Source organism: Halichoerus grypus, chromosome X (genome assembly GCF_964656455.1).
Source record: "Halichoerus grypus chromosome X, mHalGry1.hap1.1, whole genome shotgun sequence".
NCBI lineage: Eukaryota > Metazoa > Chordata > Mammalia > Carnivora > Phocidae > Halichoerus > Halichoerus grypus.
In genome coordinates this window covers 29,621,089-29,641,638 of record NC_135727.1, presented here as the reverse complement: position 1 = coordinate 29,641,638, position 20,550 = coordinate 29,621,089, and the positions used below count along the sequence as shown (strand labels likewise).

At 42.3% G+C, this 20,550-nt stretch overlaps 1 long non-coding RNA gene across 1 annotated transcript in view; it reads left to right on the top strand.

Annotated features, from left to right (window-relative positions):
* LOC118551515 (uncharacterized) overlaps positions 1 to 19,413 on the top strand; it is a 67,190-nt gene extending 47,777 nt beyond the window's left edge. Inside the window, exon 8 of the long non-coding RNA XR_013444581.1 lies at positions 19,289 to 19,413. This is a non-coding gene — a long non-coding RNA (uncharacterized LOC118551515). The remainder of the gene's footprint in view (positions 1 to 19,288) is intronic.
* Positions 19,414 to 20,550: the final 1,137 nt, after the last annotated feature.

Below are 20,550 nucleotides of genomic sequence, written 5' to 3'. Positions count from 1 at the left end.
GGCCTGCTCCTTTTACTTTCTGCCAGAAGAAGAGCCTGAGCAACCTTGGCTGGCAACCCCAGAAAACGGATTCAGCCAATTATCATTTACTAGCAATAGGAGGGCCTGATGGATGACTTTAATATATTTTAGTTTTCTACTGCTCAAGTAATTCTCATAATTCATCTGGTTTCACATTATAATCTATTTTAGACCCTGACTGTTGGGTAAATATTTAATCTCTGACTCTTCCATGGTTTTGGCAGGCACCCCAGCCCTTAGAATTGTAAAAGAAGAGGCAGGTTGGGTTGGGTGCCCCTCCATACTTTCTTTTATCAGTGCTTCCCCCACCTTTTCTGTTCCTTCTTGGCCTCCTTCCTTTTCACACTCCAAGACAGTTTCATTTCTTCTGGGCCCAGATCTCTACTAGGTGGGCCACAGGCGATCTAGTGGGCCTCACAGTCTGATGGCCGCTGCACTGAATTTATAGGCCCGAATTGTAGGAGCACAGCTCAGGTTGAAAAGGGTGGCCATCCCAGCCTCTCTGCAGGGAGGCTTTGTCTCATTCTTTGCCTCAACTCCACCCCGCTGTCCCCATTTTCTCTACGCTATCACTCTTAGCCTTTAGGACAGTAACCAGACCTGGACAGCTACCACATGGGCTTGGTGACTCTGGAGGCGGGGCTTCCAGAGCAGGTCCTAACACCCCAGGAGCATCTACTTCCTGTAGTTTTTGATTTCCAATACCTACTGTCCAGTTGTCGGCTAATAGATAATTACTGTCTCTTCCATTTCTGAAGTCCCTGTGCCTACAAGAAATTGTCCTCTAAGTTCTTTTTATTATGTCTGAGGGATGCTGCTATTTCTATAGATCATTTGCAGAGGAGAGAAGATTGACATGCCCTGATTCTCCCTTCTTCTGCTAACAGCTCCTGTCAGTTTCCCAGGTAAGTTTTCTCCTTAAAAGGGAATGTTCTTAAAAGAATCTAATAACTGGTTTAGAATGTCAAAACACCTTAAACTTACTGTTCTTTTCAGACCTTTAAATGCAAAATCAGGCATGAGAATCCTATAAAAATCTGAGGCAGACAGCTCAGGATTAATTCAGGCTCATCCTAATTCCCTTCATGTGTTAGCTAGCTTCCCTGCATCTCTCCAGTTTTTACTTTCATACGTTGGTTTTACATTTCTGCTAACCCCTCAGACTTGGGGAATCTATGTTTTGGGCTCTATACCAACTTGCATCTTGGCGTCCTCAGGACTCTGCATTTGGAATGTGCTCCTTGGCTCCATCCACTGTAACCCTGGGCAACAAACACATTGGCTACACCCACCGTCCTTGGAACATCCTCTCCTCCTGCCTAACACAAATGCTGAGCTCATTCACTTTCCAGGGCCTCCAGAGATCTCTTGTATAGAGTCATGGATCACGCATCCCACCTTGCAGCTCAGCAAAACAGCATCTGATGAGAATGAGGCAAAAGTTGAACGAGCACATTGAACTACCACCATCCTTGTGCAGAAACAAGATAGGAGTTGCTGGCACCATTCTCTTGGGCCTTCTGTTAAGATGCCCTTGAGCTGCTTCTGCTTCTGTTATGGCTTCTCACTTCAAATATGAGCATTAACACAAATAAAGCAATTGCTTTTTTCTATTGTGCTAAAATATATATGATGTAAACTTGGCCATTTTAACCATGTTAAGTGTACAATTCACTGGCATCAATTATCTTCACCATATGGTGCAACCATCACCACCCTCCATTTCTGAAATTTACATCACCCCAAACGGAAACTCTGTACCCATGAAGCAGTAACTCCCCATTCTTCCCTCCTTCCCATCCCCAGTTCCCTGGTAACCTCTAATTTATTTTCTGTCTCTATGAATTTGCCTATTCAGGCTGTTTCGTATAAGTGGAATCCTATAACATTTGTTCTTTGTGCCCGGCTTATTTTGCTCAGCATCATATTTTCCAGGGCCATGCTGCTATAGCATCTGTCAGTATTTCATTCCTTTTTAAGGCAGAATAATATTCTCTTGTGTGGATGTACCACATATTTTTATCCACTCATCTGTTGATGGACACCTGAGTTGTTTCTACATTTTGGCTATTGTGAGTAATGCTGCTATGAACTTTGGTGTACAAATACCTGTTGGAGTCCTTACTTTCAGTTCTTTTGGGTATATACCCAGAAGTAGAATTGCTGGATCACGTAGTAACCCTATTTTTAACTTTTTGGGGGAACTTCCAAACTGTTTTTCACAGTGACTGCATCATCTTAACATCCCCGTCAGCAATGCATGAGGTTCCAGGTACACATCCTCACCAATACTTGTTATTTTCTGATTTTTAAAATATTACAGCCATTTTAGGAGAAGTGAAGTGGTATATCTTTTTTTTTTTGAAGTTTTTATTTTATTTAAGTAATCTCTGTACCCAACGTGGGACTCAAACTCACAATTCCAAGATCAAGGGTCACATGCTCTTCCCACTGAGCCAGCCAGGTGCCACAAAGTGGCATATCTTTGTGCTTTTGCTTCATACTTCCCTAATGTCTCATGATGTGAAGTATCTTTTCACGTGCTTTTTGACCATTTGCGTGTCTTCTTTGGTGAAATGTCTTTGCCCCCTTTTAAATTGAGTTGTTTGTCTTTTTGTTGTTGAGTTGTAGGAGTTCTTTATATATTTTGGATATTAAACCCTTATCAGATGTGTGATTTGCAAGTATTTTCTCCTATTTTATGGGTTGTCTTTTTACTCTCTGAATAATGTCTCTCGATGCACACAATTTAAAAAATTTCAATGAAAAAACTTCAAGTTTTTTCTTTTGTTGCCTGTGTTTGGTGTGATAATTAGGAAACCATGCCCAAATCCAAGGTCACAAAGATTCGCCCCTATGTTTTCTTCTTTGAGTTTTTATAGTTTTAGCTCTTAAATTTAGGTCTTTGATCCATTTTGAGTTAATTTTTGTATGTGGTATAAATTCCAGTTTACTGCTTTTGACAGTCTCGATTCCTAACCTCTGGCTCTTTCTCCAAATTTGGCTTCATACCATTGTTCTTACTATTTTTATTATTATCTTTTTTTAAAGATTTTCTTTATTTATTTATCAGAGAGAGAGAGGGAACACAAGCAGGGGGAGCGGCAGGCAGAGGGAGAAGCAGGCTCCCCGCTGAACAAGGAGCCCGACGTGGGGCTCAATCCCAGGACCCTGGGGTCATGACCTGAGCCGAAGGCAGATGCTTAACTGACTGAGCCACCCAGGTGTCCCAGTTTTTATTATTATCTCTTAAATCTGCACCCTTGGACTGGCTATGCAGTTGGGATCTTGGGCTCATCAAGTCTCTGCAACCATGAGTTTGTGTCACTCTACCAGTATGTCAGGGAAAGATACCAGGCATAAACATAGAGTACCAGGCAGCTGGTCACCAATTCTAAGAGAAGGAGATTTTCTTACATTAGTATGCAGGAGAAACATGTGCCTACCACACACCTAATTGGAGCCAGTATAAAAGGATATTGTAATAGAGAATTCAGAAGGGTTGAGGAATCATAGATTGTCCTCAAAAGAGCTATGAGAGCTGAGATCTCTCTCCACGTTAGTCATATGACACAATCTCTGCTGCACGTTAATCCTCGATAGTAGAAAAATATCCTGACTCTTTAAAGAGTGAAGGCCCTGCCGAGAGGATAAGGCAAACGTGACAGGCCGCTTTGGGGAGTCACCTTGGACAGGAAGGAAGCACTTTTTTGTGCTGCTATGTGTTCGCCACAACACGCTGCTGGCTCGACTGTGACAACACGGAAGGCCGAGGCCGTCTGGAGGGAGTAATGAATTTGCATCTAATGCGAGAGAAAGTGACCCTGGAATGAAAACCTTGCTGTGTCCCCACTCATGCTGTAGAGGACAGCATCTCTCTCAGTTCCTCTACTGCCTAGGGTTGTGGCATCTGCCAAGGAAGGTTGAGAATCTCTTCTTCCTTCTCTTCTTGTGTAATTCAGTGAAATTTCACGGAGCAGTCTACTCTGGGCCAGGCCCTGCACTAGACTGGGGATTGATTGAAAGGTGGAAAAGACTTGGTTCTTATTCTTGGGAGAATTTCCCCCCAGTCTTATCTCATTGCTGCCTTACCCTATTACTTTATGGAAACGTGAGTGCTTCAGTCTGTATTGGTTTCTGGGGATATTTGAAGGAGCATACTCAGGATTTTATGCTCAGGTTTCCATAGAGGAAATGAGCTTTGAGGGTGCACATAAGAAAGTTTTATAGATTTGACTGAGGGAAATAGGGCATGCTCCTAGAAGAAAATCTTCCCTCTGCCAACCACTATATAGTTGTATCTTCTTAGGTTGTTAGGCTTTGATAATGTATTAATTAATAATAATAATAATAATGATAATGATAAAAACAACAGCGGGCATTTACCTTTGGCAAGCACTGTACTTAGCATTTTACATGTATGAATTCATTAAATCTTTGCCTCAATCTTATGAAGTGGGTGCTTTTATCATCCCTATTTTACAGATGAGGAAAAAGAGGCACAGACTGATATGCTGGTTTTGCTGTCTGTAGATTTATATAAATAAAGCAGCACCCCTGGAGATAGATATTTCCCTTTTGGGCAGTGCCGGTCCAGTCAAGCTCTGCCTGAATTGAGGTTACGCTTATTCCCGGAGAATGTCAGGCTACCATGTTGATCCTGTTGGCATGGATGGTGTCCTGAAGGCTGTCTGAATCCTCTTAGAAAATCATGCTTCTTCTGCCTTTATCAGGAACTGCCTCTGCTTCTGGGGCGGTGTGACCAGACTGGTGAGGCTAATGCCAAGTCTTGGGAGAACCACTTGTTATAACTGACTTAACTTCATTTGAGAGATCTGTGACATTAGGATTTTAAAGCCATGGGTACTAACTCTGCAAACCCTGATTAACCAAGCCAATTTCCCCCTAATTGTGCTTTGGAACTTTTTACCTGTCAGATTTCTGTGGCTAGTGAATTTGTTAACTGTTAATGTTGAGTGTTTTTTATGTAACCATTGGCCAAAGGATATCTTTGAAAGTGTTTTTTTTTTTTGGTTGGAGGGGGCTGAGTAACAAATCAAAACATTCCTGAAATAGAACATTCCCTCTCTATCTTCCTCCTTTCTATTCTTTCTCTCTTTTCTTTCATACAAAAGCCCTCAGTCCCGTGCTTTCACCAAAATACGCAATCTGCCTTTTAAGTGGATAGAAAGAAACTGTTTAGATAGCCCCCAGTCCCCTCTTCAGTTGTGATGAACAGTGAGATGAACAGTGAGCTAGTTTTGCAAATTGTGCCATATATATATATATATATATATATATATATCAGGTAAACTACTTTTAAAGCGGAACAGAAAAAATAATTTTATCAAATCCCTGGTGCTGGAAATATAGTAATGGTCAGCAAGTATGTATATTTCTCTCATTTGCAGAGCTGTCTGTGAAATGCTATCTTGTAGGAGATAAAAGAAGAGTAAGACACAGTTTCTGCCTCCCACCAGAGGCTTAACCTCGGTCTCCCCTCTTCTTCACGAAATCTCTTGAATTGCCTGTTCTGCTTCATTCTCACTGCCAAGGTGGTAGTGTGGGTTGCTGTACCACCAGGGCTGCTTGGCCGCCAACAGTCTCCCAGCCCACTTCCATCTCATTTCAGCCTCTCTTGTACACCATTGCCAGATTGATCTTCCTAAAGTCGTGTTTCCCAGATTGTGCTTTGGGAAACGTTAGCCCTGATACATGCTTCCTGTTCAAGAGAGGATTTTGTGCCAATGCAAGTTGAGGAACCAGGGAACATTCAGATCCCTCCTAAAGATTCACAGGGTACCTAGTTAGTATGTTAAAGGATCTGAGAAGTCCTGCAATAAAGAAACATCTTTTTAAGTTTCTTTAAGCCAACTTAATTGACCACAGGACTTCTTTGTCATGTAATATCAATTAATATTACATACACACTTTTGTCAGAAATGCTGCCTAAAGCATCATTGTAATCATGTCACTTTCCCAGTTTTAAAATCTCCAGTGCTTCCCCACTTTCCCATGGGAGAGGGCTATCCACCTTGTCAGTCTTATGTCAAGGACCTTTGCAACCTGATCTTAGTTTAATCCAACTCCATTTCATCTCTTGCTGCTTCCCTACTTGGACCATTTTTTCCCCAATTAGACTGGTCTGCTCATCATTCTGTGCCGATCAACTCTTAATGTCCAGTTGAGGAGGTAGGCCAAGAATGATTGGGGACAGAGATCTGAGGCTTTCAGCAGCAGTCATTTGTGAGTAGGTTATACTTGGAAGGCCCGGCAGCAGGAAGCTGGGAGTGGGACAACCTGAGTAAGATGAAGTGGAGGTAGAGTCCAGGATGAGTAGGTGTGGGAATCCCCATGGCCGAAAATGGCTTATAACTTAATATAATCATGAGCATGCAGTGCAAGGGCAGATAGCCAGAGAAATGAACATCAGGAAAGGGCAGATTTCAAAAGTAAGTGCCAAAAAAATGAAAAGAAGCAGTGGTGGGATCAAGTCAACTATTTTCATGTGTAGAAACAGCTATGGTGCCTGCCAGGATGGGATCAAAAACTGAAAGCATCCCGGGTGCCTGGGGTCTCAGTCCATTAAGCGTCTGCCTTCGGCTCAGGTCGTGATCTCAGGGTCCTGGGATCGACACCCCACCCCTCCCTGGGCTCTCTGCTCAGCGGGAAGCCTGCTTCTTCCTCTCCCTCTGCCCCCCCATTTGTGCCTGCTCTCTCTCAAATAAATAAATAAAATCTTTTTATAAAAATGAAAGCATCCCTAAAGACAGTGTGTGTGTGTGTGTGTGTGTGTGTGTGCGCGCGTGTGCGTGTGTGTGTGCACCTTTGTTTAAGGCAGTGATGGTTGATATTCTTTGAGAATCTGATGGAAGTTATGAGGCTTCTCTTCAGAAAGATGCACATACACAGAGAATTTTGCATAAAATTTTAGGGATAGACTCTGAAATCCATGGGCCTAAGTTTAAGAAAACCTTTTTATTTAATGTTTAAGGGAGAGAGAAGGTGAGAGAGTGAGAGAGTGAGAGAAAGAGAGAGAGAAAGGGAGAGGAATCTTCCCAAAGAGATGCTAGCAGGCCAGTCTCTTAGGTATATTTTTCTCCGTTCTGTCTCCAAAGCAGCCCCAATTATAAAAGCTAGCAGCGTGACATTAACCCAATTATACTTCATTTCTGCTTATTGATTTACTCTGCTACCACTTCTAGAATTGATTCCGTGACCTGTTCTCTGTGACGCTTTTCCATGTCCCTGAGAAACCCATACTCTGTGACCTTTCAATCTGTGAAACACACACGTACACACTCACATACACATTCACACTCACACAGAGTTGCTTAGATACCTTCATGTCTACAGCATCCTGGAGAGAAGGAAACACATGAAAGAAAACAAGGTGGTTTATGAATCAGGTCCCCAGGGGACTCTAAGGAGAGGGAGTCTTCTGTGTGGATAAGGACAGGGCAGAGTGTGAATGAAGTTGCTGTGCTAGGTGAGTGATGAGGGTGGTGAAACTTGCTTCAAGGAACGAGTGTACTTGAGTGGTGCTCACATTAAAGTGTGAGGCTTGAATTTCTTATCACTCTTCTCCCAAAGCAATGGTTGTCAACCCTGGCTATGTATTAGAATCACTTGAAAAGCTTTAAAAATATGCCCATGTCCAGGCCCAAACCCCAAGGATTCTAATTTAATTGTTCTGAGGTGTAGTCTGAGCATAATTATATTTTATAAACCAAAAAACACTTAACTTAAAAATGCTACTCTACATATATTAAAAACAGCTCTTACAGACACATGTAATGTATTCTGTAGCTACTGGTTTCCTTTGCTTAAAAATATTTTATCTATTATCTGTCTATCTAATCATCTAAGGAAACTATAAGTCTCACCTATGGAAAAGCCTGTATTCTATCACAAACGTGTATGGCCAGATTCCTCAGACTCCCCCCCCCCCCACTCCCTTTTTGGTAGATATATTTTAGATTTTTATTATGATATAAAAGTAGACAGAACAGTATAAAGAACCCTTTTGTTCCCATCACTCAGTTTAAATAATTACTAACCCATGGCCAATCTTGTTATATCTGTATCCTCACTACTCCCTGTGTACTTCTGTCTTAATCTGTTTGGGCTGCTATAACAAAAATCCCATAGAGTGGGTGGCTTAAACAACAAACATTTGTTCTTTACAATTCTGGAGGCTGGGGAAGCCTGAGGTCAGGGTGCTGGTAGGTTCTGTGTCTGGTGAGAGCCCGCCTCCTGGTTCATGGATGGCTGTCTTCTCCTTGTGGCTTCACATGACGGAAGGGGCAAGGGAACTCTCTGTGGTCTCTCTTATAAGAGAGGGCTCCACCTTCATGACCTCATTACCTCCCAGAGGCCCTACCTCCACATACCATCACATTGGAGATTCAGTTTCAAGATATGAGTTATGAATTTTGGGGGGACACATTCAGTCTATAGCAACATATATATGTATGTATATATGTATGTATATAATCCTTCAGTTCTGTTCTTTTTAAAAAAGATTTATTTATTTTTATTTTAGAGAGAAAGGGAGAGAGAGAGGGAGAGAGACGGGGTGGGGCAGAGGGAGACAGAAAAAATCCTCAAGCAGACTCCCCGCTGAGCGTGGAGCCTGACGCGGGGCTTGATCCCAGGACCCTGAGATTATGACCTGAGCCAAAATCAAGAGTCGGATGCTTAACCGACTGAGCCACCCAGGTGCCCTTCAGTTCTATTCTTTTTAAAATAGGTTTATTGAGATATAATTTACCTTCTTTTACTGTAAGCATCTATTAAGTTTTGAAAAGCTAATACAGTTTGTATAACCATCACTGTGATCAAGGTATAGAACATTTGCATCCCCCCAAAATGTTCCCTTATGCCCCTTTTTAGTAAGCAGTCACATGGTATGGGTGTACCACAGTTTGTCCATTCATCCATTGAAGGACTTTGGGGTTATTACCAAATTTGACTATTATGAATAAAGCTGATATGAACATTTGTGTATAGGTTTTTGTGGGAACATGAATTTTAATTTCTTTTTGGTAAATATCTAGAAGTGGGGGGCCCCCTGGCTGGCTCAGTTGGTAGAGCATGCGATTATTGACATCGGGGTTGTGAGTTCATGCCCCACATTGGGCATAGAGCTTACTTAAAAAAAATATCTAAAAGTGGAATTTCTGGGTCACATGGAAGGTATTTAACTTTATTATTATTTTTTTTTTTGGTATTTAACTTTAAAAGAAATTGTTGTCCTTATAAGCACTTGATATTGTCAGAGTTTATTATTATTTTTATTGTAGCCATTTTAATAGGCATGTGGTTTTAATTTGTATTTCTTTAATAACTAATTATGTTGAGCATCTTTTTTTAAAAAGATTGATTGATTGATTGATTGATTTGTCAGAGAGAGAGAGAGCAAGAGTGAGAGAGCACAAGCAGGGGGAGCAGCAGGCAGAGGGAGAAGCAGGCTACCCTCTGAGCAAGGAGCCCAATATAGGTCTTGATCCCAGGACCCTGGGATCATGATCTGAGCTGAGGGCAGATGCTTAACCGACTGAGCCACCCAGGCGCCCCTGTTGAACATCTTTGATGTGCTTATTTGCCATCTGTACTGGGTTGAATAGTGTCCCCTCTGAATTCTTGTTCACCTGGAACCTGTGAATGTGACCTTACTTGGAAATAGGGTCTTTGCAGATGTAATCAAGTTAGGATAAGGACATACTGGATTAGGGTAGGCCCTTATCTAATGACTGATGCCTTTATAAGAAGGGAGAAATTTGGACACATACAGTAGTCTGCCCTTATCTGTGGGGGATATGTTCCAAGACCCCTGGGGATGCCTGAAACCATGGATAGTACAAAACCCTCATATATGCTATATTTTTCCTATACATACATACCTGTGATAAAGTTTAATTTATAAATTAGGCTCAGTAAGAGATTAACAACAACAATAATAAAATAGAGCAATTATAACAGTATACTGTAAAAAAAGTTATGTGAATGTGTTCTGTCTCTCAAAATACCTTACTATCCTGTACTCACCCTTCTTCTTGTGAGGATGTGAGATGATAAAATGCCTATGTGATGAGACGAAGTGAGGGGAATGATGTAGGCTTGTGACATAGCGTTAGGTTACTACTGACTTTTTGACACTGTGTCAGAAGGAGGATCATCTGCTTCTGGATTGTGGTTGACCGGGGGTAACTGAAACCGTGGAAAGCAAAACCTCGGATAAGGGGGGACTATTGTACATACACAGAGGGAAGACAATCATGTAAAGATGGAGGCAGAGATTGGAGTTATGCTGCCACAAGCCAAGGTGAGCCAAGGATTGCTAGCAACCACCAGAAGCTCGGAAGAGGCAAGGAAGGATCCTTCCCTAGAGCCTTCTGAGAGAGCATGGACCGGCAGACATCTTGATTTTTGTACTCCTAGCCTCAAAAATTATGAGAGAATAAATTTCTGTTATTTAAGCCACCAAGTTTGTGTTGCTTTGTTATGGCAGCTCTGGAAAAGTAATAAACCATCTGTATATTCTCTGGTGAAATGTCTGTTCATGTCTTTTGGCCATTTAAAAATTGGATTGTTTGTTTTCTTATTGTTCATAGTTTTGTTCAACACTCTACTTTTGGGTAGCAGGGAAACCTATATATCTAAATTAGTCTTTAATATAATCAAATATTCATTCACGTATAAATTTCCAGTTATCTCATAAATGTCATATTTTTTTCTGTTTGCTTTTTTCTTTTTTTTTTTTTTTTTTTTTTAAAGATTTTTTATTTATTTTTTTGACAGAGAGAGACATAGCGAGAGCAGGAACACAAGCAGGGGGAGTGGGAGAGGGAGAAGCAGGCTTCCGCAGAGCAGGGAGCCCGATGTGGGGCTCGATCCCAGGACCCTGGGACCATGACCTGAGCCGAAGGCAGACGCTTAACGACTGAGCCACCCAGGCGCCCTCTGTTTGCTTTTTTCAATGCAAATAAGGTCCATACATGGTAATTGGTTGATATGTCTCTTGTATTCTTTTAATTTATAGGTTCCTTTCATATCTTTTTTAAAAAAAGATTTTATTTATTTATTTGTCAGAGAGAGAGAGACAGAGCACAAGCAGGGGGAGCGGCAGGCAGGGGGAGAAGCAGGCACCCCGCCAAGCAAGGAGCCCGATGCAGGACTTGATCCCAGGACCCTGGGATCATGACCTGAGCCAAAGGCCGATGCTTAACCGACTGAGCCACCCAGCCATCCCCCCCTCCTTTTTTTAAAGATTTTATTTATTTGTCAGAGAGAGAGAGAGAGAGACGGACCTTTCATATCCTTTTATTCTTTGCAATTTATCTGTTGAAGAAACTGGGTTCTTTGTCCAGTAGAGTTTTCCACAGCCCAGATTCTGCTGAAAGCTTTCCCATGGTATTGTTTAACATATTCCTCTGTCTTCTATATTTCCTGTAAATTCATAGTTGGATCTAGATGCTAACTCAGGTGTAGGTTCATTTTTTTTTAGCAACCTCAATTATGAAGTACTCGTATCAAGCCATAAGCAATATAATTGCAAAACAGCCCTCCACACATTTCACATTTCATCAATTCTAGTATTGTAATTGCAACCCAACAACTCATGAATGTACAGAAACAGGCATCACGAGGAGCAAGAACTATCCTCATTGATTTTGTAGATGAGCAGTGTGCAACTCTTGAACGACAGTGCTCACTTCACTGAATCTGTGCACTTTTCATTCATCTTGTGTGAATGATGGGGTGACTTAAGCTCAAATGCAGCATATAAACATTTTCTTGCCAGAAAAGCACAAGTTAAAAACAAAATATTTGCATCATTTACTATTTAACACCATAAAAAAATTGCCTTGACTAAGCTCTTTCTCACTATATTGAGCAGGCTAATAGGGCATGTTAGGGCATGATAGAGACTCTCCTATCACAGATGACCCACAGGTTAAACTCTTTAAATAAGACCACCACGTATGCTTCACCAGCTTTCTGAAGTACACTATGGCTGCCCTCAGGAAGCTCAAATCTATTTTGAAATCCTGGATAATTGCCCTTACCAGATTCTGGAAAGAAAGCTTTTGGATTGGAAGCTCTATTGACTTCCAGACTGTACAACAAGACTTTTAAGTCTCTGTCTGCCTTAGTGACCAGCTATTTTCATGGGGGTTTTCCAGTCAGTGGATTTGTGAGCACAGTGCTTTGTGTCACCCATTTCCTTTAACCTAATACCAAAGTCTTGGGTTGCTTCTGTGTCTTTCTTTGCTGCTATACCATTCATGTGCTCTAGTAACCAAGCTAAGAAAAAAAAAAAAGAGTTGCTCTTCAACCAATACCTAACCTTTCCACTCTCAGAATCATTGTCTTTTTAAAAAGTTTTTTATGTATTTATATGGGTACACACACATAAGTAGTGTATGTGTGTGTAAGTGTGTGCATATGTATGCACACATATACATATGTAATTTAAATAACTTTTTAAAAACGAATAAGGACTTTTAAAATATAACTACAATGACGTTATCACTTCTAACAAAATGAACAATAGTGTATTAATATGATCTAATACCCAGCCCATATTCAGATTTCCCTGGTTTTCTCAAAAATTGGTTATTTTGAGTCAAGTTCCAAACAAGAGCCACACAATTCATTTTATGGCCATGCTTCTTAAGTCTTTTTTATTCTACAACAGTTTCCCCTCTTCCTTTTCTTCCCATGTATAATGGCCTGAATGTTTGTGTCCCCCCCCCCACAAAATTCATATGTTGAAATCCTAGCCCCCCGTGTGATGGTAGAGGAGGTGGGGCCTTTGGGAGGTGAGTAGGTCATGAGGTTGGAGCCCTCATGAATGGGATTGGTACCCTTATAAAAGGGACCTCAAAGAGCTCTCTCGCCCTTCCACTATGTGAGGACACTGCAAGAAGTTGGCTGCAAGAAGTTGGCTGTCTGCAACTAGGGGGCAGGCCTTCACCAAGAACCCAATCGTGCTGATCCCTTGATCTTGGACTTCCAGCCTCTAGAGCTGTGAGAAATAAGTTCCTGTTGTCTATAAGCCACCCATTCTATTATATTCTGTTAGAGCAGCCTGAACTGAGTAAGACACCATGCTATTGGAGAAATTTTTGGCCATTTGTTTCTCAAAGTGCCCCACTTTCTGTGTTTGGCTGATTACCTCCTTCTGGTACCATTTAACTTGTTCCCCTATCTCTTTTATTTCCTATACTGGTGTTTAGATCTAGACTAGAAGATTTATTTGTTTCAGGTTCACTGCTTTTGGCAAAAATGCTTTGTAAGTGGTGCTGTGTGCATTCTATTGCATCAATCAGAAGGCACATCATATCTGGTTGTCTCACTTTTAGTGATGAGATTTATTTTGCGGTGAGATGGGGTTGGCCTATTCCTTGTTAAACTTTTAGCTAATAGGTTTAGCATTCATTGATGCTTTTTGCCTAAATCCATTCGTTCATTAGGAGTTGCAAAGTGGTGATTTTATAATCCTCTCGTTCCTTTTGCATCAATTAGTGGAATTCTCCGTAATGAAGAACTTTTCTTATCAATCTTTTTAGTGACCCTGAAGTACTGTTTGACCAGGAAATGAAGAATCAGTGCTTAATTCTTTACCTTTGTTAATTTTTAATGTAATGAGTTGTTGCTCTAGAAACTTCCAATGATGATCAATGAGTTTTTTTCTTGAGAGTCCTAATGAACGTATACAATTTTATGTATTTGATGTGTTTCAGTCAACCGTAGTCATTTTTTAAATGCTCAATTTGATAACCTTTGGCCAGGAGAAGCCCCTTTAAGTCAGCTCCTGAGTCTTGATGTATCCTCAGTAGTCTTTGATAGTGTCCTTGCTTTTTGGTATGACAACATGCCTGAGGCTCATCTTGAATTCCCTACCCTACACCTGGAATCAGCCATTTCTCCAGGGAGCCATGGATCCTTTTAATGGGGAATGCAATGAGCATAAGTAATTTTGGGTTTTTTTGTTTGTTTGTTTTTTAAATTTTATTATGTTAATCACCATACATTACATCATTAATTTTTGATGTAGTGTTCCATGATCCATTGTTTTCGTATAACACCCAGTGCTCCATGCAGTACGTGCCCTCCTTAATACCCATCACCGGGCTAACCAATCCCCCCTCCCCCCTCCCCTCTAAAACCCTGTTTGTTTCTCAGGTCCATAGTCTCTCATGGTTCATCTCTCCCTCCAATTCCCCCCCCCCATTTTTCCCTTCCTTCTCCTAATGTCCTCCATGTTATTCCTTATGTTCCACAAATAAGTGAAACCATATGATAATTGACTTTCTCTGCTTGACTTATTTCACTTAGCATAATCTCCTCCAGTCCCATCCATGTTGATAATTTTGTTTGTTTTTGAAATAGACTTTATTTGTTAGAGTAATTTGGGGTTTCCAGAAAAATTGAGCCAAACGTATAGGGAATTCCCATATATCTCTTCTTCCCCTCTTTCACAGTTTCACCTATTAACATATTGCATTAGTTGGGTACATTTGTAACAACTGAGAAACCAATATTGATACATATTATTACTAAAGTCCATAGTTTACATTAGGGCTTACTCTGTGTTGTATAGCTCTATGCATTTTGAAAAATGTATATTTCATGTGTACACCATTATAGTATCATACAGAATATTTTCACTGCCCTAGAAATGCCCTGTGCTCCACCTGTTCATCTCTTAACCCCCCTCCCAGAACTCCTGGTAAGCATTGATGCTTTCACTACTGCCATAGTTTTGTCCACAAATATTTTCAAAAAGTTCTATCAGATGAAGGAAGTTCCTAAAAGACCAAAAGTGAGGATGAAATGTTACCCAGAGGAGACAACTGAAAGACCCAAGTCCCTGCAGAGGCAAGAGCAGATGGAGTCTAGAAAGGATTAGCTCTGATAGAAGCAGCTACAGGCAGAAAGAATGTGGGTAAGAGTTAAGATCAGAGGACAACTGAGCCTGGGGGCTACTACTACCACCTCCAGGTGTTGAGTGGGGCACAGATCCCAGATACTCTCAGAACCTGCCTCTTGCTCCTTTGTGTACCCAGGCTCAGGAGACCTAGCCCTTCCCTCTTTTTCCCTCAGTCCTCTCCTCTCCTCCACTCTTGGAGTCCCCTACTCTTAGGCAATCCAGTTCTACTACTTATCTCAAGGATAGCTGTGAAGCCTAAGTGAGATAATACGTATAACGTGCTTTACACACAGCAAACAATAATAATCAGTTGTCCTTGTTGTTGTTACTGAATTAAGGCCCCAGAACTTTCAGATCTTGAGGTTCTTCACCCTTTTATCTGCTCTCGGGTTTGATTAGTACCAGGGCTTGTAGGATTTTAATCAGCATCAATCTGTGTGATGAGGCCTCACCCAACTCCCTTACTTATATTTATCTCTGTACAGTACCCATATTTGAGGACCCTTTTGCTTAGGGCCCAGGACAAACGACCACTGCCTTCCTCCTACCCTCCAGGTTTTGCAAAGGACCTTCAGAGTCCCGAATGCCTTGTCTATGGTGAGAGTGTAGGTGAAACTTCTCTTTTACAGGACGTAGGTCAATGAGGCAGCCAGGCTGGCCATGTCAGCTATAAAGCAGCCTCACAATTGGCTGAGTTGTATTTGAAAGGCTGTCCTTTGGGTATATGTGTGGACAAAGTTATGAGTATTCTTAAACCCACTGGAACTTCTCCATTCCAAATATGTACTCCATCCCTCAAGATCATCCAGCAGGCTGAAGATGAGGGAGTGTGGATACTTGTCCCTTCACCATCACTTATTTAGGCCTTGAGCAGTAGGGTAAAACTGGGGCAAAACTAGAATTTTCTGGGATTTTTTTCTGTCTCTGAGAAAGAGTAACTTGCTTTGAGGAGATCCAGGCCAATGGTACAGTTTTAGCCCCTTGGGAAACGATGGCTGAACATCCAGTCTTGAGAGTTTACCCAAGAGGAAGACATGGAAATATCAGACCTCATGAGTCCAGTTAGGGTGGGCAGTGCTGCTGCTGTTGCTACAGGCCACAGGCTGTGTGGACAGAAGTCAGCCAAGATGAAACCTACTGCTCTTCAGAGCTCCAGGTGCAGACCTAGAGCCAGACCTTTAGCAGGTACCAACATAGGAAATAAAGGATAGCTGTTCTGCCTGTTTCCCTACCTGGGTGCCTTAGATTTTCAAAGGCAAGGTCTAGGTCATCTGAGTCCCTGCCAGCAGTGAGGAGATGCTCCTATGGAAGTACTGTGTGCAGACAATACCTCTGGGGCTGTTTCTGGAAGGGTGGGGCTTTGTGTCTACAGGGCCAAATTTTGCCAACCACATAATAGGCTGAAGCCATCAGCCAGAAAGTGGTAGCTTCCTCCCTGAGCTCCTATGATAACTAGGATTGGGAATGACAGAGTTGCTGGGAACTCCTCCAGGAGGTGCCTCTAGCACAAGTAGCTCATGGAATGATGTCTAGGTCTGGCCAGTGAAAGCTTGGGCAAGCTGGGTAGAAGGGCCATTTTGGAGGGAAGCATCTGAGTAAAAGCATATTGAACTCCAGGTCAAGCTGGATGGGTAATGCCCAAAGTGTTAGTGAGGTGGCGATCCAAAGTTAGGACTCCATTACTGGCCTCAGTGTGATGAGCTTCTAGGTCTGTAAGCTCTCCAGATTAGAGACTTTGCATTGCCCCAAACTAGAGAGGAGTTAGAGCTGAAGGCTGAGGGACAAGGCTACCGAGATTTAGAAATCTGCAGGGGAGGAAGCTAGGTAGGCTTGAACCTAGTCTTTTTGGGCATTCTTCCAAGAAGCATTTAAATGGCCCAACTGGCATCCTGAAATCTAGAGCCCCTTCTGTTACCACCCCTCCTCCCTTCTCTGGGCAACTAGTTATTTAATAATTAACAATGGGTTAATTGCTTGGAAATGTTTATTTGACTGAGCCAAGATTTAAACTTGCTTCCAGATAAGTATTTTGGGAGGGTCAGAAGCCTACAAGGGGTAGTTGGTTGCAAAATGGGAATTAGATGGAGAAGGGATCCATCTTGAGGATGATGATGATTTTAGTAATCTCTACACCCAACATAGGGCTTGAACTCATGACCCCAAGATCAAGAGTCTCATGCTCCTCCAACTGAGCCAGCCAGGTGCCCCAGGATCCATCTCTATTAATCTCCAATTAAGTAGACTTGTGAAGAGAGCTAAGAACTTCATTGTTCAGTGCCATCAGGAAGTCACTTATTTTATTCTCTCTTCAGTAGTTACCTATTAATTAAGTGGAAATAAAGAGGAGAATAATTGGAGATGGATTTGCTCAGACTGTCTTGTGCCTTGTAGAGTCAATATTCTTGGCTATTAATGAGATCTTGGATAAAAGGAAGTAGGTGCAAAGGGAGGCAACCAGCTAGAGGTATTGCCTGGCTAAGAGCAATACGATGGGCTAGATGGACTCAGAGTATTCTGCCTCTTCTCCTAACTTTTTCAGTGATCCTTTGCTCTGGGTTCTACAACAGGAGTCCCAACCTTGGGGTTATTCCACCGCTATAGACAGAACCCCATGATTTCATATATGATGATTAAGAGTATGGGTTTGGTGTCAGATCTGAGCTAGAATCCCAGCATGGCCATTTACCACCTGTGTGACCTTGAATAAGTTACATAATCTCTCTGTTTCCTCAGCTGCAAAATGGTAGTAATAACAATACTTACCCCTTGATTTCTCAGAGAAATATATGCATTTAATGCACATAAAGCACTTAGTGTAATGCCTGACAAATAAAAGGTACTCAACAATGAATACTTGTTTCTTTTCATGCTTTCTCATACCAGGAATCTAGTGTGGTGGAAAATCCCAATTGCTCTGATGTTGATTTTTTTTTTAACACATATTTCTTCTGATAAGGCTGCTACCAGTGGAGGCTTGATGAAGCCCTGGGCCCTACTTAGGGCCATGACCTGGCAGCCCCTCTGTCTTTGACAAGCCCATCTCTACTTTTTCCAATATGGTATAATAGTTCTGAGTGTGGGCTCTGGAGTTAGATCTGGTCTGGAATCCCAGCTCAACTATTTCCTGGCTGTATAACTTTGGGCAAATCATTTAACCCTTCTATGTCTCAATTTCCTCATCTATAAAATAATGATAATATTAAGTTATCTCATAGGGATTGTTGGGAGGACTCAATGAGCTGATGCATGTAAAGCACTCTGAACAATGTCTGGCACCGGATGCCTGGCTCAGTCGGTGAAGCATCTGCCCTCAGCTCGGGTCATGATCCCGGGGTCCTGGGATCGAGTCCCGCATCGGGCTCCTTGCTCAGCAGGGAGCCTGCTTCTCCCTCTGCCTGCCGCTCCCCCTGCTTGTGCTTGCTCTCTCTCTTGGACAAATAAATAAATAAAATCTTTTAAAAAAAATGTCTGGCACATGGTGAGTGCTCAAAAAGTGGTAGCTGTATTGTTGTCTATATTATTATATTATTATTTTTTAAAGAAAGATGATTTTTTAAAAGATTTTATTTATTTATTTGACAGAGAGAGAGAGATTACAAGTAGGCAGACAGGCAGGTAGCCAGGCAGAGCAGGCAGGGGAAGAAGCAGTCTCCCTGCTGAGCAGGGAGCCTGATGTGGGGCTCGATCCCAGGATGCTGGGATCACGACCTGAGCCGAAGGCAGATGCTTAACAGACTGAGCCACCCAGGCACCCCTATATTCTTTATCCTCACTCCCATTCTCTCAGCGACCTGAGGGGTGTCGAGAATTCATCTGGCAAAATCATATAAGCAGACACTCAATGGTTTAAGTGCCCCCTCTTCCACTACAATGAAACCAAAGGCACCATTAACTAGTGACAGGTTATGAGTTCTGAGCTATGCCATTTTATTTTTATTTATTTATTTTTAAAGATTTTATTTATTTATTTGAGATAGAGAGGGAGAGTGTGAGCAGGGGGAGCGGCAGAGGGAGAGGGATATAAGCAGACTCCCTGCTGAGCAGCAAGCCTGACGTGGGGCTCAATCCCAGGACACTGAGATCATGACCTGAGCCAAAGGCAGACACTTAACTGACTGAGCCACCTAGGTGCCCCTAAGCTCTGCCATTTTAAAACATGGCTCTCACATTTTTTATACTTCTCTGATTGAGTGGTGCTATCTAGTCCCCTCCCCTTGAATCTGGGTTCTGTGAATGCTTGGCTAATAGAATATGACAGAAGTGGCACTGTGCCAGTTTCTGGGCCTATGCCCCAAGAAACTGGCAGCTTCTTCTTCCTGTCTCTAGGGGTGTTTATTCTTGGAATCCAGTCACATGCTGTGAGGAAGGCCAAACAGCCCATGGAGAGGCATCTGTGGAGATGAACTGGGGCTCCTGGCCCTCAGCTCTGGCTAAGCTCTCAGTTGACAGCCAGCACCAACATGCCAGTCAATGTGAGTGAGCCATCTTGGACGTAGATCCTCCAGCTCCCAGTTGAGCTACCCTAGCTGATACCACATGAAGCAAAGATCAACCCACCTTGCCAAAGCTTGTCCATTGTTGTGACCAGTATGAATGTTGTTGTATTAAGCCACCAAGGTTGGGGTGGTTTGTTATATAGCAATAGATAATCAGAACACAGATTATGGGCAGCTGACCAATAGGTGGGAGAGATCTTGGGGCAGGCTGTTCCATGTATTGTGAGCTCTATCTTGCAAGTGGTAACTGGTTTTATCTATGTGTAGGGCTGGCCTTTGGCTGAGTTTTGGAATGGAACTGTCATGGGATGTGGTTATTAAGTTTAATGCTTCAGTCTTAAAGAATAAACAACAAACACAAAATGTTTTTACCAAAATTGTTGGACAGCATTGCACTAAATATTGACCTTCTCCCTGCCAAATCTATTCCTCCCCCATACTCCATATCTCAGACATGATATCATGTCCCATCCAGTTACTCAAGTAAAACACATAGGGGTCATCCATGAATCCTCTCTTTCCCTGACCCCTCAATCCAGTTCATTAGAGAGTGCTGTTGGTTCTATCCTCAAAATGTATCCTAAATCTGTTACTTTTCTCCATCCCCACCATCACAACTCTAGGCCAAATTATCCTTTTGTCTTACTTGGACTAACCTGTATAGGACACAAACTGCTGGTGCATCTTCTCAGATTCTTTCCCAAGGTTCTGCCCACTTTCCAAATTGTGCTGCGGCCATTCCATGTTTTGGCATCCCTCCTGAGCTTTCAGAGCTACAGGGTAGTCTAAATTGAAGCCCTGCACCTGCCTGACTCTCATGTCCTATACACTGAGCCTGTGAGTGCCAAGGTATCACACCATCTATGGGGATGGGGTCAGGCTTTGTGAGAAGCTGCCAAGGGACCAAATGATGAAACTCGGGAGGGGGAGTCAGCACCTTGCAGTATGAAACTTGACTAGTGGAAATGAGGAGGCATGAGGGTTCCCAGCAGATAAATGTCTCCGACTTTCTCCCTTTCTGTCCCAACTCTGAAACGCATGCGCGCCTTTTCTTTTCAACCATTTGGAGCAAACATACCCGGCAAGTGACCT